The sequence below is a fragment of the Balaenoptera physalus genome (genome assembly GCF_965194825.1).
Source record: "Balaenoptera physalus genome assembly, chromosome: 18".
Lineage (NCBI taxonomy): Eukaryota > Metazoa > Chordata > Mammalia > Artiodactyla > Balaenopteridae > Balaenoptera > Balaenoptera physalus.
In genome coordinates this window covers 59,102,850-59,129,350 of record NC_138899.1, presented here as the reverse complement: position 1 = coordinate 59,129,350, position 26,501 = coordinate 59,102,850, and the positions used below count along the sequence as shown (strand labels likewise).

The 26,501-nt window shown below is 41.4% G+C and overlaps 1 long non-coding RNA gene across 1 annotated transcript; it reads left to right on the top strand.

Moving 5' to 3' along the window:
* Positions 1 to 7,642: 7,642 nt before the first annotated feature.
* LOC309647786 lies at positions 7,643 to 21,682 on the top strand. The gene is made up of 3 exons (XR_014256295.1): positions 7,643 to 7,764; positions 14,721 to 17,162; positions 17,459 to 21,682. It is a non-coding gene; the product is annotated as an uncharacterized lncRNA (long non-coding RNA).
* The last annotated feature ends 4,819 nt before the right edge of the window (positions 21,683 to 26,501 follow it).

The following is a 26,501-nucleotide window of genomic DNA, read 5'->3' as shown; positions in this document are numbered from 1 at the left end:
TGCAGTAATGAGCCATTGCACTCACGTGATTCTGCTGTTCGGATCCCCGGGTGAGTCTCTGCCACATGCTGTTCCTAGCCAGAAGAGAAAAATGGCCTTGCCTCTGCAGCTGGCAGCTGGCTCATCCATATCAGACCTCTCTAGGCTGGTGCAGTGAGTCTGTTTAGCTTACATTTTGTCTAATTCTTCCTGGCCAAGTCTATTCAATTAGCCTTGCCTGTTCTTTAAACCAAATAATCATACTTTCAATCACTAAAGCTTGAATTTCAGGGAAGACATTCACTCATCCATCCATCCATCCATCCATCCATCCAACCAACAATTATGGAATACTGTCCATGTAGCTGAGACCTGTGTTAGGTGCTGGGCTACAAACATAGGCAAGACATAGGACCTACCCTCCAGGAGGTCGTAGTCTGGAGGGAAAAATGGACAAATATGCAATTGCGATGGAGTTTATGATCCACTATAACATGATAGTACAAGAACACAGAGAAGAGATTCCTAAATCAGGCTATTGGTTCAAAATGACTTGGTCTTCATTGTGATTGACCTAAACAGAAATAAACAGAATGGATATCCCCTAGCATGCTGCAAACCAAGGTGGTTACTTCAGAGAATAAGGTGTTACAGTGTAGAATGATGTGTAGTTTTAAACACAAAGAATAGTTGCCTAGTGATGGACAGAATAAAGGGATATAAATGCAAAGGACTCTGTCTGCTGTGTCATTACTGCTATAGCTTTTCTCCCACTCAAATGCTTCCTTCCTGGGGACCCAAAGAAAGGGCAGCTGAATTAGATGTTTTCTGTCTGGGGACTGGCTAGATCAGTGGCAATCAAAACCGAGTTCTCCCACTGCCTTTCCACCTGATGGCATGGCTGATCTCCCACAGGCATGGCCAGGATGCAGAGGTCTCACTGCTCAGCTGCCTTATTGTTGCTTATTCCTCCTAAGCCATTCATCAATCTATTCCTGCAAGACATGTGGAGGTTATCGCCTAACCGTGAGGTTAGGAATGTTAATTGTTCTATGCTGATATTAGTGTGGCTGGTGCTAATGGGAAAACAATTACTACTCTGTGCCTTTATGGCCATGTTCATTGCTCTCTGGTGGGTATGTAGTTGTTTGGCTATACATGGTAATGGCACAATGCACCGGGGCTATTGTTGCTTCAGCTCTACAACTGGGGGGAGATAGGAGGAGGTGTTTGAGAGGCTGGGACTTAAGAAATAAAGACTTCATTCCTCTTGAGACTTTTTTTTTTAGTCTTTGCAGAGTTCTCTTTGCAAAATCTCTATGTAAAATCCTAAAACTTCAAAAAATTTGGTGATTCAAGAACCCGAACATCTTATTCATAAGTCAGCTCTGTTGGTGATTCTGTGCTGCGGTCTGAACAATAAGGAGTCTCCTCGTCTCTCTGGATGCCTCCTATCACCTAGCTTCCTGAGTTATAAGCCTTGGAGTCGATCTAGATTCCCCCATCTCTCCTTTCTCCTGTGCCCAGCTCCAGTCACTCTCAAAGCCCATCAGTTGTATCTCTTGAGCATCCCACTTCTGTCGCCTTTGTCGCCTCCTCTCTGGTCCTGATCATGGGTCTGGTAGGGGGCCTGGGCATTTATCTCTTCTTGGACTCTTGATTGACAACTGCCACCTTACTGGTCTCCTACCTCGAGTCGCAACTATTCCAGCCCACCAATCATGCCGGTTCCTTATTCAAAATTCTCCCCATTGACTACTGGATAAAATTAAAAGTCCTTTCCAGGATGCTTCAACATCTAACCCCTGCCCACCTTTCTAACTTTACCTCCTTTCACATTTCCTTCTTCTTCCCAGCAGCCCTGTGTATGACTCATCACTTTCTCTTCCCTGAGTACATCATGCTGTCTCCTCCAATGCCTCTCTTGCTTCCTGGAATGCCCTCATCCTTCAGAAGCTACTTTGTCTGAGACCCCTCCCTGCCTCGCCAAGGCAAGTATGACCATACCTCTCCTGTGTCCTGCAGGTGACACCTCCAGCACACAAACGACCACACTGCACTGTAATGGTGTGTGGGCTCATCTGTTTCCTCACGAGACTGTGAGTGTCTAGAGGCTCATGAGGTTTTTCTGTCCTTACTTTTCAGTACCTGGCACAGTTTCAGGTACGTGGAAATTAGTTAACACATGCTGAACAAATGAAGGAAGTGGTTTTCCTCCTTATGAACTAGGATCTTCTGGATTAAAATGACAGACAAAACAATTACTCTTTAGAAGGATCACATGAGATGTTTTTATCAATTTAGAGTTATAGTCACACAGTCATGCCTGTTGGAAGGCCAGCCTCCCCTTCTTCATGGTCCTCACACGTGCTGTTCCATCTTCTTGGGACACTCTTCCTTGCCTGTCATATGATTTCAGCTTAAATGTGTATTCTTTAAAGAAGTTTATACTGAGAACCCTTCCAACCCCCAGCGGTCTAGGCTAGGCCCCCAGTTATATGCTCCCACGGCACCTGAATATGCGCTTTCCATTTTACTTACCCCAATTATTATTAGAAAATATTAGTTAAATAACTGTTTTATCTATTAAATATTAAGTTCCTTGAAGGCAGGGGCTAATAGTCTTATTCACCACTGTGTTCCTGGGCCTGGCATATCACCTTGCCTATACAGAGTATATAATACATATTCAAAATAAGGAACTGAAAAAAGTTTCCAAGGCAGGACATTCTTTTGACAACTACTTTATGAACAGATTAACAGGGTTACATAACTACATCTCTTTCCAGAGGTAGGCTGAAGTGCGTGTTGTCTTGCATAACATTTCAAGCAACGTTGAATTTCCATCAGTTTGGACTAAGAAGAATAGGGGAGAAGATAGGTTCTTTTGAGTATGCGATCAATTTCAATCTCAGGCTTTTTTTCCAGATCAGTTTAGTTCAACATCTCCTGAGCACCTACTATGTGCTAGGCACTACCTTGGACTCAGCACTGGGTATATGAACAAGGATATGACAGGCTCTCTGACTCTCTGATGCTTAAAAGCCCTTTGAGAAATGCCTCTCTGTAGATTTACTAAATTTTTTTTTTTAATTATTAGCACTTTAAATTATTATTATTATTATTATTATTTTTGTTTTGGCTGTGTTGGGTCTTCGTTTCTGTGCGAGGGCTTCCTCTAGTTGCGGTAAGCGGGGGCCACTCTTCATTGCGGTGCGCAGGCCTCTCACTATCGCGGCCTCTCTTGTTGCGGAGCACAGGCTCCAGACGCGCAGGCTCAGTAATTGTGGCTCACGGGCCCAGTTGCTCCGTGGCATGTGGGATCCTCCCAGACCAGGGCTCGAACCCGTGTCCCCTGCATTGGCAGGCAGATTCTTAACCACTGTGCCTCCAGGGAAGCCCAGATTTACTAAATTTTAATTCACTCTAAGCACATCCGGTTTCTTTAAATCATGTGGTCATCTCTCCCCAGTTCTGTCTGGAATGTTCTTTCCTGTCTTAACCATTTGGTTAATCATTATTTCTCTCCCCTACAGCAAATCCTTTGATTAAGATCACACCGCTCCTTCCCCGGAATCTTCATTGCTCCTCCTCTGCACTGCTTTGCTATTCTCCCAGGACTGGTCCCCATAACGCCATCCACTGCAACATCCTCCCTCCTTTACTCCTATTCTGTGTGTGCCCACAGGGCAGGGACCATCATTTCATTCTGTCTCTAGCACAGTGACTGAGATATAGGAGATGCTCAATGATTTTTGTTGTTTTTACAATGAATGAATAGATGAATAAAACTTGTGTTTTTAGCTAGAGATAGTGCAAGACTTTTTTTTTTTTTACTATGCAACTTTAATTTCTCATCCAAAATAACTGAAAAACAATTTTACACCTTTTCGCTCTACTTTACATCCAAGCATTTATCCAATTAAAATGTGATATCTTTCTGCATCACATTAATGAAATTGTGTCATAGAACTGTTGCAAGACTATTTTTAATGGCTTGTTTACAATTGGCGGTACTCACTCCTACAAAGACCTAGACAAAATTCCTTAGTATTTCTTCCCCTGCAATCAAGTAAGTTAAACATCCCCTAGTATATCTTATTTATCTCAGGATTCAGTCATATGAAGCTACCATTTCTGTGCATCAAAACCAACTGAATATCGGTACTTCACATGGCTCAACCTAATGCTTATCTGCTCATTAATGACGGTGCCAAGGTGAACATCAAAGTCTACATTTAAATGTTTCAGATTCCAAAAGAGAGGACTGTTTTCCTTATCTCATTCTGGATCTTCTCCCTGGCCTATGTCTCCAAAGCTATTCAGCAGTGTCTTCTAAGCCCACTGCTTCTTCCATTTTCCCTGAAATCAGAAATGTTTGGAGCACAGAGCAGAAATAATCTTTTTTAGGATCATTTATGAAAGGTCAGCATTCATAGCCAATTAGCAAAAGCCCAACACAAAGTGTACGTACAATAAATGTCTCTGAATGAATACTAAGCAGCACAGTGGATATTACTCATATCATGATGAGACTCTCCAGGTGGTTGGGATGGAGGGATTGAGGGCTAATGGTTTTGGTGAAGCCCCTTCTTTTCTGGAACAAGAGTCACAATTTTGATTATTTGTTCCTGGGCCTTTAACTCCACTGCCCCGCCCCTGTCCCATGTGGCTAACACCCACAGAACCAAGCTGTCCTCTGAAACATCTAATCCACAGCCTCTGCCTAAGATTTTATTGCTCATACCATTCTTTACTCCATTTCCCAAGCAAATGGCATCACTGGCTCCCAGCCTTTTGCCTTATCTCTCATCTATGTCTGTATGTTCACCACTAGAATCTCACAACCAATATTTCTCTACCAAAATTGCCCTGTATTTCCCTCTTTGATGGAGGCTGCATTTTCTCTGGTCACTTAAAATATCATCTCTGGATGTTGAGGGAACACTTGGGTCCTAAACCCCAGCACTATCCCTACTCCCTCCTCACACTCCATATTTCCCAAGCTTACCTGGAAAGGTGAAGGAAGAGAAGGTAGAAGAAGAAAGGTGAAGCCCAAGAACCTGGGTATTTTTCTTGATCAAGAATCAGGACTGCTCTAGATAAACAGAGGTTGTGTATGGAAGTGTGCTGTATAGTTCAAGGCCACCAGAGCTACAGAGGCCAAAGTCACTTTAGCAGGAACTCTGACTTGGTTCCCAGGGAGAACTGCCTCCAGCTTTTCCCTGTAGATGCTATCCCTTTTTGTCTGCCAGGCATATAAATTTCTGCTCCCATCTTACAGCATTTAACCTTCAGTTTGAGTCCTTGGTCCTCTCAGGTCTACCAGCTCCCACCTCCTTCCTCGTTCTGTGACACCTGTTGAATGAGACACACAGGATTTGCAGTCACTGCAGTACGACTTGTGATTGTGAGGTAACTGGATGATATTATCACCTTCTCAGAAAGTCTTCAAAGATATCACGAGGAAGTGAGGCATTCCTCTTCTGGCAGGTATCTGTGTGGTCAGTTAAGATGACCACTGCATTCCATTCCAATCATGTCATTCAGCCATTTTTCCACAGCGGGCACGTCCACAGAGACTCCGAAGGATGTGAGAGTCCAGAGGACTCAGCTGAAATGCAATTCCAAACACAGCACCCACACATGGGTTTCTAATAATCAGTCTGCACATAGTCTCTCCACAATTCAGGACGTAGGTTCCTCTCACTGCATTGTTTTTGCTTTTTACCTCCTGCCTTTGGGAGTTGTAAAAAGTTAAAGGCATCTTGGAGATAGTGACAAAAGTATTCATTATCAAAGAGAGCTCTTGTATATAGGACAAATATTAATGTGTGTGACTCCAAGAGCTAGATTGCCTGGGTATAAATTTCCGCTCCAACAACTTACAGCTTTTTAAACAAGGAGAGGTTATTTAACCTCTCTGTGCCTCAATTTCTTCATCTGTAAAACAGGAATTATAATAGGATGTACCTCAGAGGTCATTGGGAAGATTAAATGACTCAATGTATATAAAGCACTTAAAACAATATCTGGGGAAAAGTTGACCAAAAATATACTGTTATATTATTGGTAGTAGATAATGTTTAGCATTTGTCTTAGAGGTGTATGTTTTCTGGCAGTGTATCTCCTATGTAAGAACTCACTGAAGCCCTTGAATATGTCCCTGGACCATCTTGAGCTCTCTGGACTTCTGAGTATCACAGGTTTTGCAAAACGAGTCCCAGACTAGAAGCCAGAAGACCTGGGGGGTTCTGTAGCTACCTACTTACTATTCATTAACAGCCTACACGGGCCAGTCCTCATACCCGATTCTTCTCCTGTTACTTTATGTATTCTTCACACCAGTTCCGCAAGGTGGCTCTTATTTTCCTAATTTCACAGATGAAGAAACAAATTCAGATAAACCACTGAGTCAATGCTATGGAGCCGAAAAGGCGGGTCTGGAACCACTATTAAAAATCTCGTTTTAAAAACCCAGCACGTGGTTCTATGTAAAGTCACTCAACCTCTGTGACCCTTATTTCTCCCACCTGTAAAACTGGAATATGCCTCCGGGGTCCATCTCACAGGGTTAGACTCCAAAGAGAAAGTGTTTATTCAGGCCGGCTGTAGGCCGCGAAGGCGTGGCCGGCATGTTACTCCAGGCGCAAAAAAGCACCTGGAACAACGAACCAAAAAGATGCTAACGCGGGGAGGAGACTCCCGCTTCCGGGCGGGCGCTCGGATGAGTGGCAGGAGCATTGGCCAATAGGACTGCGGGAGGCGGCAGGGGCGGGGTTGCCCCCTCAGGCGCGCTACGCCTTGTGGGAAAGGGAACGGGAACGCGCCTGAGCGTTCTCGGGTCAGTCGTGAGAGAATCCTGAGCCAGGCGGCCTGTGGGACTTTAGCAAATGCCAAAGCGCTCGCCGCGGGCGCCGAGATGCCTGGCCTTAATGTAAAGAGGCTGGCGAAACCTCGTTAGCGAGAAGAGCAGGATGCTGGCGAAGTCACGACGTGCTGCAAATGGCCTCAGCGAGCCTGGGCGTCGGGACAATTGATCTCTGTAATCAAGACCCCGGGGGTCCCGGCCTTCTGTTTCCTGTCTCATTCCTGACTGTTCCAGGGGCGGGGACAGATGGGGAACAAGGGGAGGCAGAGAGCAGGGACTGTTTTCCTACCAGAAACACATTTGCAGTCGTCCTAGAAGGAGAAATTCATTAACAGTGGGGTTCGAGGAAAGAATGACAACTTGGTTCTCACATTTGGATGTGATCCGTTCACTTCGCTTTTTAGGCTGCCACCACCATCTCTCACGTGCTTTGTCGCCATCGTTCTGACTGCTTTCCTGCTCCAAGATTTGCCCGTTCCGGTCGGGCCCACCGTAGCTCAGAGTGACTGCTGCTAAATGCTCGGGACATGCCGCTACATAAAACTCAAGGGATTTCCCATTACCCTCAGATGCAGGCCTAACACTGAACTTGGCATTCACGGCCATGAGGCTCTGGCCTCTGATTACTGCCCCAGCCCCGTCTCTAGACACCTTCCACTCCCTTTCCTCAGTTAAGGGTTTGTGAGATGAATACGTGGATCAATGAGTTAATTCTAGAATTATCAGCAATATTATCAGAATAGAAGAAGTCCTCCGTAATCTGACGATGGATTCTCAGTAATCGTCTCAGATGGGAAATCAGCTCCGCCCTGGAGTCCAGGAAACCTAAAGGCTAGTTCTTGCTGCTGATTTTACTGTGTAATCTATCACAGGTTGCTTCCAGTCTCTGTTCCTTTATTCATAATTTAGAGCTGGTGAGTAACATTTCCAGTTCTCTTATATTTTTACCTTTTCAGGATACTTCAAAGGTAAATCTAATAGTACATGGAGAAACACTTTACAAATTCAAAGTATTACTGCTATATGCCCCTTACATCAAGGTGTACACCTTAAAAATGGGCCATGTAGAATCTGCACTTTATATACAATATGTCATACCTAAGGTTTATTTTTGTATCTGACGTAGATTTAAAGCACCTCACAGGTTCCTTTCCCTATGGCTGGATCTGAGGAGCCCACCTGACTTGTAAGCCTTGCCTACTTCTGTTCACCAGTTATTGCACGTTTTAGCAGAAGGGCCTAGAGAGAAGGTGAGATAGAAGATGTTAACTAGAGAGTCCTGGCTAGATGAACTAAAAATGGCTCTTTCTTAAGGAAACCTTAAAAAGTAGTTCTTTTTTTGTGCCGCGTACAGTGTTGCCCTCAAAGGAATTGGAATAGCATGTAAAATAGAACGTGGGGTCATGGGCTGCTGTAGGTCACTGATCACACCATGCTCTTAATCACCTCATTTTCTCTGCCTTCAATGCCCTTTCCCAATCTGGGGTGCCTCTCTTCTTTCCTTCCCCCAACCTCCCAACGCACATGTACTTTTCATTTCACTAACTCTTGGAAAATACTATACATATTGAAGAGTGAAGAAATGAAAGGATGATGGATGGATTGATGTTTGGGCACCATGGACATAAAGTCAGAAGATCTGGGTTCTCGTTTGGGTCGGCACAATGGCCTTGTAAAGTAAGTAGAGCAGCAATTAACTGTCCCATTTTACAAATCATAAAATTGAAATTCAGAAAGTTAAGTGACTTGGTTGAAGACATATTGTTACAAAGTGACAGAACTGGCCCTTAACTCTTAGGATATTTTTCTTCCCACAACATCGTAATTCTTGAAGTCAAGAAAGACTGAATTTCCATGTTGTAGGCTGAGAAGAAGCCATCTTTAGAGAAAAGGACATTTATGTGCCTGTCTCCTTCGCCACCTCCTCCTCCCCTAAGCAAAGGATTTCAAGGCAAGCCAGTACTCAGCCTAATTTTAAAGACAAGTCTGGAAAGTGATGACTGTTAGGAACACGGTAGGGAAGAACTAGACATCATGGGATTTCAGCCCTTTTTTTTAACAGACTTTTAATGGGAGACTCAGTACAGTTCTCTGCTTATGAAAGGAGCCTGATTCCATGGCAAGGGAAGGACTGAGGGAGGAAGGAGAGAAACAGTAGAGCATGTTTTCTCAGAATCATTTCTTCAGATACAGTGAACCATTCAAACAGCCAGGGCAGTTCACTGATGAGGAGTGTGGCAGTGGGTGAGCACTGAGAAGTATTGATAGAACAGTTCTTTAGGTCTCACCCACGTGACAAGATCAGTGAGAAACTTGGGCATAAAAACGCTTTATTGAGCTTGTGAGCCTGCCCTATTTCATTTGCTCTGGCTCACATCTCTCCATATAGTCTGAAGCTAGACTTCCTGGGTTTTAAACCCCAGCTCTACCACTAGCTAACTCTGTAATCATGAGTATGATTCTTAACCTCTTTGTCTATTCTCCTCTGTAAAATGGGGATAATAATAATTAACACCTCCCTTGTAGGTTGCTGTGAGAATTAAATGAATTAGTTTATGCTCATACCTTTAGGTCAGTGTCTGGCACATTATAAATGCTACTGTCTATCATCATTACAGCTGCCTCTTGATAATTGAAGTAGGGCACATACATTAAGACAGTTATTTTCAAATGGGTCACAAAAGGGAGGAAAGGAAAAAGAGAGGAAAGAGTGACTAGATCAACTGGGGCTCTTTTACACTTTCTGGCCCCCTTCTCCATCTCCCATCCCCAACCTTCTGGAAATTCAGACTCATTTGGTCTGGGGTAAGACATAGTCATTGTATTTTGAAAAGGCAGCTCTAAAATGCTTTCTTTCATCCTACCCCTCAACCTAACTCCCCAACAGAATCTCAACTTTAAGGGACTTCTCTAGAGGGTAAAAGGTATTTTTACTTCATGAGGATTACAGCGTAGTATAAGCTTGGGCAGGGCATATATGCATTATTATTATTAAGTACATCCAAACTTAATTGGATTGAAACCAGCCTAGTTTAGGATTCAAACTTTTTTTGCATTATGGATAAGCTGATGAGCCTTCCTCAGACTTACAGATGATATTGATATGATGATACTCTTTCTGTAGACACCAAGCCCTAATAATTTAAAGCTGGATCATACAGTATTGTGTCCATTATACTGCAACTGACTTTTTTCACTTAATAACCTATATGGACATACTTCCAAGTTCATGCATATAGATCTAACTCATTCTTTTTCGTAGCTGTATAATATTCCATTATATATATATTTTTTTCATGCTTTCTTCAACCATTTTCTATTGCAGGAAGTGCAGATTGTCTGTACCCTAGATTTTTACTACTGAGCAGCAAACACCCTTGTGCATAAATCCGTACATACTAGGGCATTTTTTTCTTTCCTCTTAGGATGGGGTCACAAAAGTGTAATGTTTGGATCACAAAGTATGTATATTGGTAATTCTAGACGATATTGCCAACAAGGTTGAAACACTTCACCACTGCCCCTCCCACGAGCTTCTTCAGAGCCTAGTATGTGTAGTGTGGGAAGGGGGCAGGCTGACCTAGAATACCTACACGTAGATGCAGCTGTGAGTACAATACTATGATCCATGGTTTGTGAAGTATTTTGGATTTTATGGTTCAGCTAAAATCTCATTAGATAACATGCCACCTGCCCTTTTCAGAATATAACTGTGTCCATGATGTGGCTAAACATACTACCCACCCTTGCTTAGCCACAAGCATCAATCCGCCTTCCATCCCTGCTTCTGGTTTTGTATGGTCCCTGCTTGAGGGAGAGAGGGAGTGGGCCGGAGAAGATGCAAACAAAGTACAGGGGCAGGTAAAAGGAATCATGGGAGAGGAAACCCACATAAGTTCAACGCAGAGACCACAGGAGAGGTGTCAGGCGACAGGATAGAATCTGTTTCCTTATTTTCATGCTCTCTCTTTCTGCTCAGAAACATTTTCCATGGAATAGCTGCTGACTTCTATAGCACCCTCCTATAATCTCCTGCAAATCCAGTGGACTCTGTGTTGTCACACTTCATCAGCTGTGTTATAATTCCCGATAACTGGACACAATTGATGTCCTATCCCTGAAAAGCTGGCTCCAAATAAATGGCTTCAGAGGGCTTAATGATAAATCAGAAGTGATTTTTTTGAGTGGATTCTGAAAGTATTCTAAGTGAGGACAAATCCTCCCTAGAATCCAATTTGGCTGCTTCATTACCAGTTCTATCTCCTGCATGCAGAAAGATGATAAACAACATTGTAAAGATGTAGATGAGATTGGCTTTTGTGACCTAATGTTTCTGATGAAGAGAGAAGTACATGTTGTTAAAACGGAAAAAATGCACACAACCCACTGGCAACAGATTATTACAAGCTTCATTTTGAACAGGAATCATTTGTGATTTTATTACCTCGGAGACAAAGACCTGGCTGCTTCTGCATTTTATAGTGGTTTAATTAACCTTTGTGCACAGAGCTGATACACCTACTGAAACTAAAAGGCACTTAAAAAATTGAAAGTTGCCAGCTCTTTCTTACAGACCCAGACCAAGATTCTGCAGGGGTAGATAAAGGAGTGATGAGGGCAAACATTTCCAGGCCAGGCTCTGGGGGGTGACTTCCAGCAAATAAGTTCTCTGTGTCTCAGTTTCTTCATTCGGAAAATAGGCTAACGGTAGTTTGTACCTCATTTTTAAGTGGCACTAAAAAGAACCAACAAATAACCAAATGTGAAGAGGGTGTATGGGCAAAGAGTGAAAGTTTATTTAGGAAATCTAGTCTCAGAAAAATCATTAAGAACTGTTGGAGTTTGGCTCTCATTTTTGGTTAGTAATTTCCATGTAAGGTGTTAGGATTGACAGTATATTCCATATGTTGTTTCTGTTCATGGCCTTTGGAGTTAGACCTGGGTTTAAATCCTTGCTCTGCCACTTAGCAGCTGTGTGACCTCACTTTCTTCATTTACCTTGTGGGGAATAAATGTCACAGAGTGCATAACCAATACATTATAAGGATGCAGTGCCTGGCAGCAGCTCTGATTATTATTATGCTCTAACTATTGGCTGCCATGTATTGAACCTTGTATTAGTTTCCTATTGCTGCTGTAACAAACTAACACAACTTTGATGGCTTAAAAACAACAGAAGTTTATTCTTTCACAGTTCTGGAGGCCAGAAATCTGAAATCAAGGTGTCAGCAGGGTCACACTCCCTGCACAGGCTCCAGAGGAGAATCAGGTCTTTGCCTTTTCTAGCTTCTGGTGACTGCCAGCATTCCTGGTGTTCCTTGGTTTGTGGCTGCATCACTCTAATCTCTGCCTCTATCTTCACGTCGCCTCCTCCTCTGTGTGTGTCTAATCTCTTGAAAAGGCACTTTTGGTGGTATTTAGAACCCACCCAGATAATTCAGGATAATCTCATCTCAAACTCCTTAATTTAGTCACATCTGTTAAAACTATCATATAAAATAACATTCACAGGTTCTAAGGATTAGGACTGATATCTTTGGGGGCACCACGCAGCCCATTATAATCCCTTACTATGTGTCAGGCTACCCTGGTTTTCTAGGAATGTTTCTCATTTCTAGTTGAGGAAAAGAGGAAATCGAAAGTAAAGTAACCACAACTTTTTTAACCAGAATGCTGAGAGAAATAGGGGCTTCAATTTGTCAGTTGAAAACAAAGTAAACATTTTGTTTCTGTGTTACTGGGTCATCATTTCTAACATAAACAATGATCCTACACAGGTGACATAGCTTAGAGGTGGAGACCCTAGATCCTGGACGCAGATGGCCTGTATATTAGGTGTAACTTTGGGAAATTATGCCTCAGTTTCCTTATCTATAAAATGAGTACAGTTAGAGTACCCACCTCAAGGGGGTACTTGTGAGGACTGAAAGGAGCCCAGCTCACAGTAAATATTATGTAAGTGTTAGCTGTTATCATGTATTTCCGTGCATGCAGAGGGAGAAAAGATTTGGGACCAGGTAGAACACTTGCTACATTTCTAAGATTAGAAATTGCTTTTTTTCTTCCAATTTCATTACTTGCATCTGAGGGTATTATGCAGAGAACATTTTGGTTAATTAAGAATCAGTTATCAGGACCCTTGTTAATTGAGATTTCCTATGTAATTATGCACACAGAGCATGTGCACTATATGAGTAGATGTATGAAAGGGCAGATCCAACTTTGTGGGTGCTGAAACTTATAGAACATGGGGGCCCTCTTGATGAAAAGGAACACAAAACCACAGATGCAAAATTAGGTACAAAAGTGAATATTTATTTACAATAAGAAGAGAAAGTGGGCTTCCCTGGTGGCGCAGTGGTTGAGAATCTGCCTGCTAATGCAGGGGACACGGGTTCGAGCCCTGGTCTGGGAAGATCCCACATGCCGCGGCGCAACTAGGCCCGTGAGCCACAACTACTGAGCCTGCGCGTCTGGAGCCTGTGCCCCGCAACGGGAGGGGCCGCGATAGCGAAAGGCCCGCGCACCGCGATGAAGAGCGGCCCCCGCACCGCGATGAAGAGTGGCCCCCACTTGCCGCAACTAGAGAAAGCCCTCACACGAAAACTAAGAGACCCAACACAGTCATAAATAAATAAATTAAATAAATAAATAAAGTATTAAAAAAAAAAACAAAACTAATCTTTAAAAAAAAAAAAAAAGAAGAGAAAGCACAACAAATCACTGGTTTGAGCTGGTCACGGAAGGTAAATGGAATGCAGATTCCAGGGCCTGCACATATGGCCACGGCCTGGGTGGTTAAGAGAAGCAGTTCCGGAAGTGGTCTCGGCATAGCGGACAACTTGATTAACAGCCTTCTCCCGGACAGGGGTTAATAAAGTTAAATCCATTAGTAAAGGAGATTTATTATATGTAAACTAAAGGCAATTTATTTTCCTTTAAGACTTCACAGAAAAAATTTACATATATGTCTGAACCAACATTCCAATTTGGGATTAGGAAATTCAGTCCTGTGTTTCCTTTTATTCTTAGTCTTCATCTAGAAAAGGATTCTACTTCAGATTCTAGGTCTTATCTGGATGGAGAAGGAAGCCTGGAAATGTGGGCCTGGGGCATGCCAAAGTGACAGTACCATCTCAAGCAACATACATTGTTTTGATGTTCTTCTTCTCTCTTATTTCTTGAGTGCTTGAGTTTTCAGGTGCTGTGTGGCTGGGAGAGAAAGCATGTATTGGAGAATATGTGTGATTAGGGACTTCCCTGGTGGCTCAGTTGTTAAGACTCCACGCTTCCGATGCAGGGGGCCCGGGTTCAGTCCCTGGTCCAGGAACTAGATCCCACATGCATGCCGCAACTAAGAGTTTGCATGCCACAACTAAGGAGCCGGCAAGCCACAACTAAGGAACCCACCTGCTGTGACTAAGAGCTGATGCAACCAAATAAATAAATAATTTTTTTTTTTTTAAAGAATATGTGTTATGAGTCCTGGCCTGCTGGGCTTCTCAATATTGTCTGGGCAACTTTGGAAGGGCTAAGGGTATTCTGGAAAGTATTGCCCTGCACCAGGAACCACTAGAAGAGAGACAAAGTCTGTTTATATCTCTGTCCCATTTCTTTTTCTGTGTTCCTTACCTATCCCCACCTCCCCCTATTCCAGAATCCTACACAGATACCAAGTAAAGAAATCACTCAATAATTGGAATCTCTGAGATACTCAAAAGCATGAACAGATAACGGTGACAGAATTTTGGGTATTATGACAGGAAATGGAAAGCTCAATGTGGGGAGCTGTGTGATGAGAGCCTTCCAGGCACTTGCCAAATGACTCAAATGCCATGCGCACTCAAACGCCCAATCTTCTTACTCACAGGCCATTGCTGCTCTTGGAGATAAACTGACCCCTGTATTGGGCAGTGCAGTTGGGCCAGCTCTGCCAGGCCCAGTGACAGTGACATGCCCACATCAGCCTGTCCACACCTCCTCCTCAGCCAGAAGCCACAGGACACGGAGGAGTGTTGCAGATTCCAGCGTTACGTTCTAATGCTTCCTGAAGTCCAGGGTCCAGAACTAATGCTTCCTGAAGTCCAGGGTCCAGAACTAATGCTTCCTGAAGTCCAGGGTTCATCTGCATGCCTCAGGGATGAGCAGAAAGGTAAGAACAAAACTGGCATCAGCTCCTTGATGACAAATGAGACTTGATTCTGCTGAGTGACTCAGGGTTCCATCTTGTTAACCAATATGTGTAGTAGCCAATTATTCAAATATTCATTCAACAAATACTTCTTAGTATATGCCAGGTGCTTGACAGGTAAAAGATACAAAGATAAAGTTCACAAGTATAATTATAAAAACATATGAGTATACCAGAAATAATATAGTGTAATGGGATAATTGCTCTAATAGAAGATAAATAGAACTTTAAGGAAACCAAGAAATAGGAATGATTAATTGTGTGTGTGTGTGTGTGTGTGTGTGTGTGTGTGTGTGTCTAGGAGGTTGTCATCCAAACCAGAGAAATGTGGTTTTTTTTTTCATATGTAAACCAAGTATCCAAGTGTCTCCTGCCAGTACAGCCCTTTCCCCAGTAGGAACTAGCTTCTTTCCTGCCTTCGTATCAGGTTCACCTACTTCTAGTGTATTTTGAGTGAAAGGGAGTCATCTCACGTCCCTTCACGAGGTGGGGTGGCCCGTGCTCCAGCCTTCTCTCCACTGTAGCCTGTTCTTAACGGCCACTCACAGCTCCTGCAATTGCTGACCTATCCCTCCTTCCCCGCACACTGGATAGCATCTCTGCTCATCCCCAAAGCTCCCCTCAATCAAAGCTGTTGTGTGTAACAGATTTACAGAGTGGCTGGAGGTTATGGAAGGGGTCACAAGATAATGAAGAAGAGAAACTATTTAAAACAGAAAATAAAAATGCCACTGTTCTGTAAAATGCCGTAGCCATTCTTGCCCCAAGAAATTTTTCATGGCCCTCGTTGAGCCTCAAGTCCTGCTACCTTCTGTCATGTCTCCAGAGACCACTGCTTGATCTTGGAGTCTCAGACCCTATGATGTCCCTTTGCTTCCCTGAGGAAACTCAGATTTCTGGTTACTTTATTAAGCAGAAGTTTGGTGCTTCTCTGTCCCAGCCTCTCTAGGTCAGACCAGGTCACTCTCTAGGTCACTTTCATGAATCAAGGCCACACCCTGATGCCTTTTCCTTTGAGAAGCTTCTCCCCAGACACAGAACAGCAGCAGTTATTTTTGTTGTTGTTGTTGTTAAAGCATTTTGTTTTCATGCCCTTGAACATGAGAGGTGGAATAAAATGAAATCTTGTAGACCTGAGTCTCCAATGGAGTCCCCTTATCCAAGGAGGTGGGACAGAGATGGTGGCTAGGGGAGGCAGGTCCCAGAGAGGGATGGCCACTTGGGTTGAAGTTCTGCATATCTGTCAGGGGTGTGTCCTGGACAGATTCCTTGAATCCTTCCACTCTTAAGCAATATGGATTTGATGTTTTCTCTTGTATTTCAAACTTGTGATTTGAAGCCACGAAAGGATCAAAAAGTTGCTGTACTGACAGCAGCCTCCAGCTTTGGCGTGAATCGCAGCACAGGTATACGCTTGTCCCCTCCACACTGACTTTATCTGTTTGCCAACTCAACCTGGCCAGGTAACCTGCTCACAATTCCTCAGGTAACACAAAATGAGAATTAATGAAGAGAAAAAAGGAAAACCTGCTTTGGTTTCAATGACCTAAGCAATGTAAAACAATTTTTAAAAATTAGATCATCCAGGAGGTAGGTCTTCTTGAATGGCTTCTAGGAACTTATTTTTCTCCTGCTCTGAGGGATCATTCTAGTTCATTCCAAAGGCTATGAATTGGCTCCAGCAACTGCTGCCAGTCGGGTTCCAGAGTCATGCTTAAGCATCCACCCCTTCGCTTTCATTGTGCCCTGGTGGCAGATCTTTGTGAAGCTTTACTGCTTTGTTCCCCGGCACTCGGCAGGGAGAGGCTGTCCTCTGAGGCAACACTGGGGTCAGGCACAGTGGTCCACTGGCAGCCTTCCTGGCAAGCGTTACGACCATCACTCAAGGCCAGGGATCACACTGGGTTGGATGCGTGAGCAAGAATGTTTATGGTAGTACTTAGCATCTGGTCTGTTGTTTGCCATCCGGGACAGAAAGATGAAGTGGAGCAGCCCTGAGCAGAATAGAGGGCGCACATCCATGGAGACTCAGGATGTATCGAACACAGCCTCCAAGGGAAAGGGGACAGGGAAATACTGGGAGCAAGAATGTTGTTGCTTATGAGCTTTAAGAATCCAGAGGTAGGGCTTCCCTGGTGGCGCAGTGGTTGGGAGTCTGCCTGCCGATGCAGAGGACACGGGTTCGAACCGGGGTCTGGGAGGATCCCACATGCCGCGGAGCGGCTGGGCCCATGAGCCACAATTACTGAGCCTGCGCGTCTGGAGCCTGTGCTCCGCAACGAGAGGCCGCGATAATGAGAGGCCCGTGCACTGCAATGAAGAGTGGCCCCCCGCTTGCCACAACTGGAGAAAGCCCTCGCACAGAAACGAAGACCCAACACAGCCATAAAAAAAAAAAAAAAAAAAAGAATCCAGAGGTAATTCCATGGTGAAGAAGTGAGTGCAAAGAAAGAAGCCGAAATTAGCCAGAGGCAATGAACCCAGAGACTGATAGGCAGCATTGTCCAACTCCAAGCTAGCAGCCCTGCCTCCAGTCCTCACTGACCTCCCCCTTTCCTGAGCTCCTATCACATGCTCCATCTTTATTACGTTTTGACATTTATACCATACTCTGTCTTATGTTGTTTCCCAACTGCGGTTTCATGTATATGCATTATCTCTTCCCAACTTGAATATAAAGTCCTGGAGGGCAAGACCATACTTGACAACTGGCAAAAGGTATGAATGAAATTAATTTTTAAAACTTGTGTATTTACTATAAGAGAGAAAATGCAATTGAGTCATATTGTGCATGAAAGTAAATTAAATAATAATTACTATAAAGAAGCACACCAGCGCTATTAAAAAGCGTTCTCTACCTAACTTCCTGGTACAAAAATTATTTTTAAGGTTTTTAATAATAAAAAAAGTTAAACATAGTCTAAAGTAGAATAAACAGTTTTATCCCCATATAATCATCACCCAGAGTCCAGAATTTTCAAATTTTCACTACTGTTGTTTCATTAATTCCCTTTTTTACCCATAGTAATTAAAAAATTTTAATCACAAATCCCAGATATGTTACTTACCTCTATACACTTAAGAATGCATCTCTAAAAAATTTGGACATTTCCTTTCATAACCATGTGCATTCATTAACCTGATTAACGTCAAATTAAAATTAACAATAATGCCTGGATATCATCTAAACTTCCCTGATTTTTTCAAAGAACAAGAACATCGTTTAAAAGAAGGCCTGTTTGGCTTGCTGAACGGATCCAAAAATGAGACCCATATATATGCTGTCTACAAGACACCCACTTCAGACTTAGGGACACATTCAGACTGAAAGTGAGGATATGGAAAAAGATATTCCATGCAAATGGAAATCAAAAGAAAGCTGGAGTAGCAATACTCATATCAGATAAAATAGACTTTAAAATAAAGAATGTTACAAGAGACAAGAAGGACACTACATAATGATCAGGGGATCAATCCAAGAAGAAGATATAACAATTATAAATATGTATGCACCCAACATAGGAACACCTCAATACATAAGGCAACTGCTAACAGCTATAATAGAGGAAATCGACAGTAACACAATAATAGAGGGGGACTTTAACACCTCACTTACACCAATGGACAGATCATCCAAAATGAAAATAAATAAGAAAACAGAAGCTTTAAATGACACAATACACCAGAGAGATTTAATTGATATTTATAGGACATTCCATCCAAAAACAGCAGATTACACTTTCTTCTCGAGTGCACACGTAACATTCCCCAGGATAGATCACATCTCGGGTCACAAATCAAGGCTCAGTAAATTTAAGAAAATTGAAATCATATCAAGCATCTTTTCTGACCACAATGCTATGAGATTAGAAATGAATTACAGGGAAAAAAACGTAAAAAACACAAACACATGGAGGCTAAACAATACGTTACTAAATAACCAAGAGATCACTGAAGAAATCAAAGATGAAATCAAAAAATACCTAGAGACAAATGACAATGAAAACACGATAATCCAAAACCTATGGGATGCAGCAAAGCAGTTCTAAGATTGAAGTTTATAGCTATACAAGCCTAACGCAAGAAACAAGAAAAATCTCAAATAAACAATCTAACCTTACACCTAAAGGAACTAGAGAAAGAAGAACAAACAAAACCCAAAGTTAGCAGAAGGAAAGAAATCATAAAGATCAGAGCAGAAATGAATGAAATAGAAACAAAGAAAACAATAGCAAAGATCAATAAAACTAAAAGCTGGTTCTTTGAGAAGATAAACAAAATTGATAAACCACTAACCAGGCTCATCAAGAAAAAGAGGGAGAGGACTCAAATTAATAAAATTAGAAATGAAAAAGGAGAAGTTACAATGGACACTGCAGAAATACAAAGCGTTTTAAGAGACTACTACAAGCAACTCTATGCCAATAAAATGGACAACCTGGAAGAAATGGACAAATTCTTAGAAAGGTATAACCTTCCAAGACTGAACCAGGAAGAAATAGAAAATATGAACAGACCAATCACAAGCAATGAAATTGGAACTGTGATTAAAAATCTTCCAACAAACTAAAGTCCAGGACCAGATGGCTTCACAGGTGAATTCTATCAAACATTTAGAGAAGAGCTAACACCCATCCTTCTCAAACTCTTCCAAAAAATTGCAGAGGAAGGAACACTCCCAATTTCATTCTATGAGGCCACCATCACCCTGATACCAAAACCAGACAAAGATACTGCAAAAAAAAGAAAATTACAGACCAATATCACTGATGAATATAGATGCAAAAATCCTCAACAAAATACTAACAAACAGAATCCAACAACACATTAAAAGGATCATACACCACGATCAAGTGGGATTTATCCCAAGGATGCAAGGATTCTTCAATATACACAAATCAATCAATGTGATATACCATATTAACAAATTGAAGAATAAAAACCATGTGATCATCTCGATAGATGCAGAAACAGCTTCTGACAAAATTCAACACCCATTTATGATAAAAACTCTCCAGAAAGTGGGCATAGTGGGAACCTACCTCAACATAATAAAGGCCATATATGACAAACCCACAGCAAACATCATTCTCAATGGTGAAAAACTGAAAGCATATCCTCTAAGAGCAGGAACAAGACAAGGATGTCCACTCTCACCACTGTTATTCAACATAATTTTGGAAGTCCTAGCCACAGCAATCAGAGAAGAAAAAGAAATAAAAGGAATACAAATTGGAAAAGAAGAAGTAAAGCTCTCACTGTTTGCAGATGACATGATACTATACATAAAGAATCCTAAAAATGCCACCAGAAAGCTACTAGAGCTAATCAATGAATTTGGTAAAGTTGCAGGATACAAAATTAATGCACAGAAATCTCTTGCGTTCCTATACACTAATGATGAAAAATCTGAAAGAGAAATTAAGGAAACACTCCCATTTACCACTGCAACAAAATGAATAAAATACCTAGGAATAAACCTACCTAGGGAGACAAAAGATCTGTATGCAGAAAACTATAAGACATTGATGAAAGAAATTAAAGATGATACCAACAGATGGAGAGATATACCATGTTTTTGGATTGGAAGACTCAACATTGTGAAAATGACTATACTACCCAAAGCAATCTACAGATTCAATGCAATCCGTATCGAACTACCACTGGCATTTTTCACAGAACTAGAACAAAAAATTTCACAATTTGTATGGAAACACAAAAGATGCCAAATAACCAAAGCAATCTTGAGAAAGAAAAACGGAGCTGGAGGAATCATGCTCCCTGACTTCAGACTATACTACAAAGCTACAGTAATCAAGACAGTATGGTACTGGCACATAAACAGAAATATAGATCAATGCAACAAGATAGAAATCCCAGAGGTAAACCCACACACCCATGGTCAACTAATGTATGACAAAGGAGGCAAGGATATACAATGGAGAAAAGACAGTCTCTTCAATAAATGGTGCTGGGAAAACTGGACAGCTACATGTAAAAGAATGAAATTAGAACAGTTCCTAACACCATACACAAAAATAAACTCATAATGGATTTGAGACCTAAATGTAAGACCGGACACTATAAGACTCTTAGAGGAAAACATAGGAAGAACACTCTTGACATCAATCACAGCAAGATCTTTTTTGATCCACCTCCTAGAGTAATGGAAATAAAAACAAAAATAAACAAATGGCACCTAATGAAACTTCAGAGCTTTTGCACAGCAAAGGAAACCATAAACAAGACAAAAAGACAACCCTCAGAATGGGAGAAAATATTTGCAAATGAATCAGTGGACAAAGGATTAATCTCCATAATATATAAACAGCTCATGCAGCTCGATATTAAAAAACAAACAACCCAATCCAAAAATGGGCAGAAGACCTAAATAGACATTTCTCCAAAGAAGACATACAGATGGCCAAGAAGCACATGAAAAGCTGCTCAACATCACTAATTATTAGAGAAATGCAAATCAAAACTACGAGGTATCACCTCACACCAGTTAGAATGGGCATCATCAGAAAATCTACAAACAACAAATGCTGGAGAGGGTGTGGAGAAAAGGGAACCCTCTTGCACTGTTGGTGGTAGTGTAAATTGATACAGCCACTATGGAGAACAGTATGGTGGTTCCTTAAAAAACTAAAAATAAAATTACCATGTGATCCAGCAATCTCACAACTGGGCATATACCCAGAGAAAACCGTATTTCAAAAAGACACATGCACCCCAATGTTCATTGCAGCACTATTTACAATAGCCAGGTCATGGAAGCAACCTAAATGCCCATCGACAGACGAATGGATAAAGAAGTTGTGGTACATATATACAATGGAATATTACTCAGCCATGAAAAGGAACGAAATTGGGTCATTTGTAGAAACGTGGATGGATCTAGAGACTGTCTTACAGAGTGAAGTAAGTCAGAAAGAGAAAAACAAATATCGTATATTAACACATATTTGTGGAACCTAGAAAAATGGTACAGATGAACTGGTTTGCAGGGCAGAAATTGAGACACAGATGTAGAGAACAAACGTATGGACACCAAGCAGGGAAAGCAGAGGGGGGGTGGGGTTGGGGGTGTGATGAATTGGGTGATTGGGATTGACATGTACACACTGATGTGTATAAAATTGATGACTAATAAGAACTTGCTGTATAAAAAAAAATACATATATATAGATAATTAAAAAAAAGGGAAGTAGGTAGTGGGAAAATAAAGGACTTTAAAGAAAAAAAAAAAAAAAGCCTGTTTCTCAACCTGTCACAGGGAGTCATTCTGGAAACTGACAAGAGAAGGCAAGGATTAAATTCAAGGTCAATTCTTGTCTGGTTGTACTAGCAAAGTCTGAGAATCACAGTCACAAACTTGAAGTTGGCTATTCTCTGACAGAGAGGACTGGCCTGGAATCCAGCTTTCTGAAGAGAGGCCAGTGGGTTCTAGACAGCTAATGTTGTTTCGAGGTGTGTATGTGGGTGTCCAGATAAGGGCCATCCTTGAGGCATTGAAGTGAGAATAGATTTCAGGGGATTGTGATGGAATTCAGGGGAGCTATGAATTTAGATGGAAAAAGGGGACACATCTTAAGTTTTTATTATCCTTTAATGGAAATTTAAAATTCCTTTTAACTATAAATATAGGCTGCAAACCACAGAAGTATTAGTATCTGTGGCTTTGTCACCAATAGAAGTAAAAATATTTTAATATCACATTAGAGTTGTCCCAGATATCTTCAAACATTGTGAATACTCATGATTACTTTGAAATTATGTTGTTTCCCCACCTCTAGATCTTGTTATATGTCAATAAGGAAGCAAATACATTACTATATAACAAATCTGTTTTGTTTTGTTTTACTATTTGGATAATTGTATTTTTTATATACTTGATTTTCTTTGTAGTCCTATGTATTTTATTTTACACATTTTAAAGTAGTATTCTGAGAAAGAGTCCATAGACTTCACCACACAGCCAAAGGAATCCATGGCACAGAGAGAAGGAGCCCCTGGGAATAGCCTGTTTGGAGACATAAAGAAAGCTGAGATGCTGTGAGTGATGTTAGGGGAAAAAAGAGAATTACCCCTTGACTAGTTCGTCATATTTTTGAACTGCGAACACAATAGCTGGAGATGACAAATCAGCCCATATAAGGAGCCTGGAAGTCACTGCAAGAGCCATATGAAGGCCCATCTCCAAAGCGAAGTTTCTCCTAATGCTGGCATATGAGTCACAAGCTTTGGCCAGCTCTTCTGAAAAGACGCTCAAAGTCCTCTACAGGCAGAGTACTATAAAAGTCTAAGGTATTAATAGAATTCCTCCCACCTCAGGGCTGTGGTTCTTCCCACGAGATCTTTGCAGCGACATCTTGGGCACCTGCCAGGCTGACTGTTTGGGGGACGGGGGAACTGCTGGAGACAGCTCTCAGCTCAGTCTGAAGTTGATATTGACTCACTATCATGAATAGGACGAGAGGGAGGTGAAGTGGTTTGCCTAAACTCCCTTTTCTGGAACATAGGAGCCATGCCACTTGCCATCTACCTCACAGAGTTTTAAGTTGATCAGCACAGTATATATGTTAAATCCTAGGAGTGTCACATTATCGTATCATGAAAAAGTTACCAAGCTTTGCTAAAAACAGAGGGTAAAAATAACCAGCTGTTGCTGGGATCACATAGACTCATATTCTTTACCTGCAAATTCATCAATCTTGTTTGCTTCTCACTGGCTAATGACTTATTAGCCTTATGCAGTGATTTGCATATAACTGCCTTATACAGTAACCATACCTTTAAATTTTCCAAGCAAGGAAAACGATCTTTCACAGTTATTTTTGCTTCCTACAACCACAACAATTTATCAGCCCTTGAATTTCACATTCACATTTGGTGTGGCTTTTGGCAGGAGTATGTTAACAACAATCAAACATTAAAAATGGCTGGCAACCATTCACATTAGCTCCAAACTGGAAGTGACCCAAATGTCCATCAATAAGAGAATGAATTAAGTTATTTGTGGTAGATTTCTACAAGGACATACTATACAGCATTAAGAATGAATGAGCTATTGCTACTGGCAACAACCTGGATCAATCTCATGAAAATAAGGTTGAGAGAAAGAAGCCAGAGAGAAGAGAGTGCACGCTGAATGATTCCACTTACACAGAGTTCACAAACAGCCAAAGCGAGCCTGAGGCATTAGAAGTCAGAGCAGTGGTGGTCTGTGGATGGCGAGCAGTGACTAGAAGACATGAAGGGGTCCCTGGGGTACTAGTACGAAGTCTGTTTATTGACTTGGGTGCTGCCTACTTGGGTGTATTCATTTTGTGAAAACTTTTTGAGCTGTACACTAATAATTTGTTCACTTTTCTGTGTATATGTTATACTTCAACAAAAATTCAGAATTTTTAAAAAAACCACGAAGACAGGATCCCAACATGTTTTCTTTTTAATACACCCTCCGCCAGAATACATTTCTTCTTAGAGAATTGGCGATATTTTAAAATAGTGTTAAGAAATCTGAAATTCTTAATTGGGGTTTCTGGGAATATGCAGATCACCAGAAAATAAGCTATCCTGCCAGCCCCGCAACCCCCGGTTGGGTAATAATTCTTTTTATTGACATATTTGTTCATCTTAAATGACAGATATCACAAAGCCAACTGTGATCTGTTCTAAAGCCTTGTTAAAGTGACCTTAAGTAAAGTGAGCAATGGTCAGGAGAGCCTTACCAGGAGCTTCTCCCCAGGAGGCAGGGCGGTGGTGACAAGGGCACCCAGCCAAGCTGATGCAAGAGCGGCTGGAATCTGTTCTTGCTCTGGTGTGGTGCATGCAGCAGGAAGAAGGGGAAACTTCTTCTAATTGGCCAGCCCAGAGAGTGCATTTTTTCCTGATTGGTGGATCCAAACGGGTACTATTTTAGAGAAAGGACTAGCCGAGATGCAGCCCTGCTTCTGTCCCCCATGGGGTCCCTTCTTCTGCTCGCTCACTGTTGATGTAGATCACGGTCCCTCCCTCCTCCAGTTGCCTACCTTCTTTTTTCCCTGGTTTTACGTAGGAAGCCTTTAAGAACCCTCTTCTTTCTTTCATGTCTCCCTTTCATTCCGCCTCAACTCCAGAGGAGAGCTTAACCCCAAGTCACCATGTTTCACTGTTTGCTCTGTAGGGATTAAAGGTGAGAGCCCTGTCTATGAAACATTGAAACCCAGTTCATCACCCAACGCTTGGTGTCTAGGAGGAATTTACTAAACACTTGTTCAAAGAAGGAACTGCAGATTCTTGGTATTTCTTTTGGCCCTTTTGCATTTTTGTCTTGCCCTTATTCTGGGGTATTTGTTCTCGTGTCAGTGGGGTACAGTGGAAAACGAGCAGAGTTAGACAGATCTGGTGCCAGAATCCTGCTAATCACTTGTCGCTTGTTGAACCGTGGGCAAGTTATTTACCTCCAGGTTCAGTTTCCTCTATTGTAGAATAAGGATGGTACTATCTTCCTTGCAAGGATCTGAGGAAGATCATATAAACAAAATGTGTGTAGCTCCTAGAACAATGTTTGCACATAGCATTGCACATTCATTCATTTCCTCAATCATGCACTTGATAAACATTTGATAATCTTGGAAGAGATGCCAGAAACCAGGCTAGTTGTAGTGACATGAAAAATAGGGTTCCCATTCTCATTGTGTGCAGAATCTTATGGGGGTTGTATTTGTAATCAATAAATGCAAAATAAATATTAAAACATTAAAAGATTTATGAACTAAAAAAATCAAAAACCTAGACAAAGTGGAAAAATATTAGATGCCAAAATTGGCATTAGATACAGGGAACTTGAATAGACCAATAAGTTTTAAAGAGATTACGTTGCAATTAACAACCTCCACTCTCAGAAAATTGTAGGCTTAAATGGTTTTTCAGGTGAGTTTTACCAAACTCTTGAGGAACAATAAGTTTCCAGGTTACTCCAGAAGGGACAAACACAAAGCTGCCAAGCTCATTTCATTTTGGTATAATCAGATGAACACAGTATATTAAAAAGAAAACTCTATCCTCTTTTTAAAAATATTTTAAAAGATGAAAAATCTTTTAAAATGCTAGCTAATTGATTCTAACAGTATGTTTTAAAATAATACAGCTTGATTAATGAATGGTTCATCATTAGGATACTGCCAATATAATTTAGAACATTAATAGATTAATTTTTTAAAAAAATCTCATAATAATTTTAATTGATGCAGAAAAAGTATTTGACAAGTTCCTTACTTATTTATGATTAAAAACTCTTAGTAAGCTAAGAGTAGAAAAGGATTTCTTTAATTCCCTTAAATGAATGATGGTTATATTCCAAAACTCTCAGTAAATATTATACTTATTGGAGAAACTTTAAGTGCATTCCCATTAAGAATGGAAACACATATTCTTACGGTCAGAAACCACTGTATATTACAACCAATACTA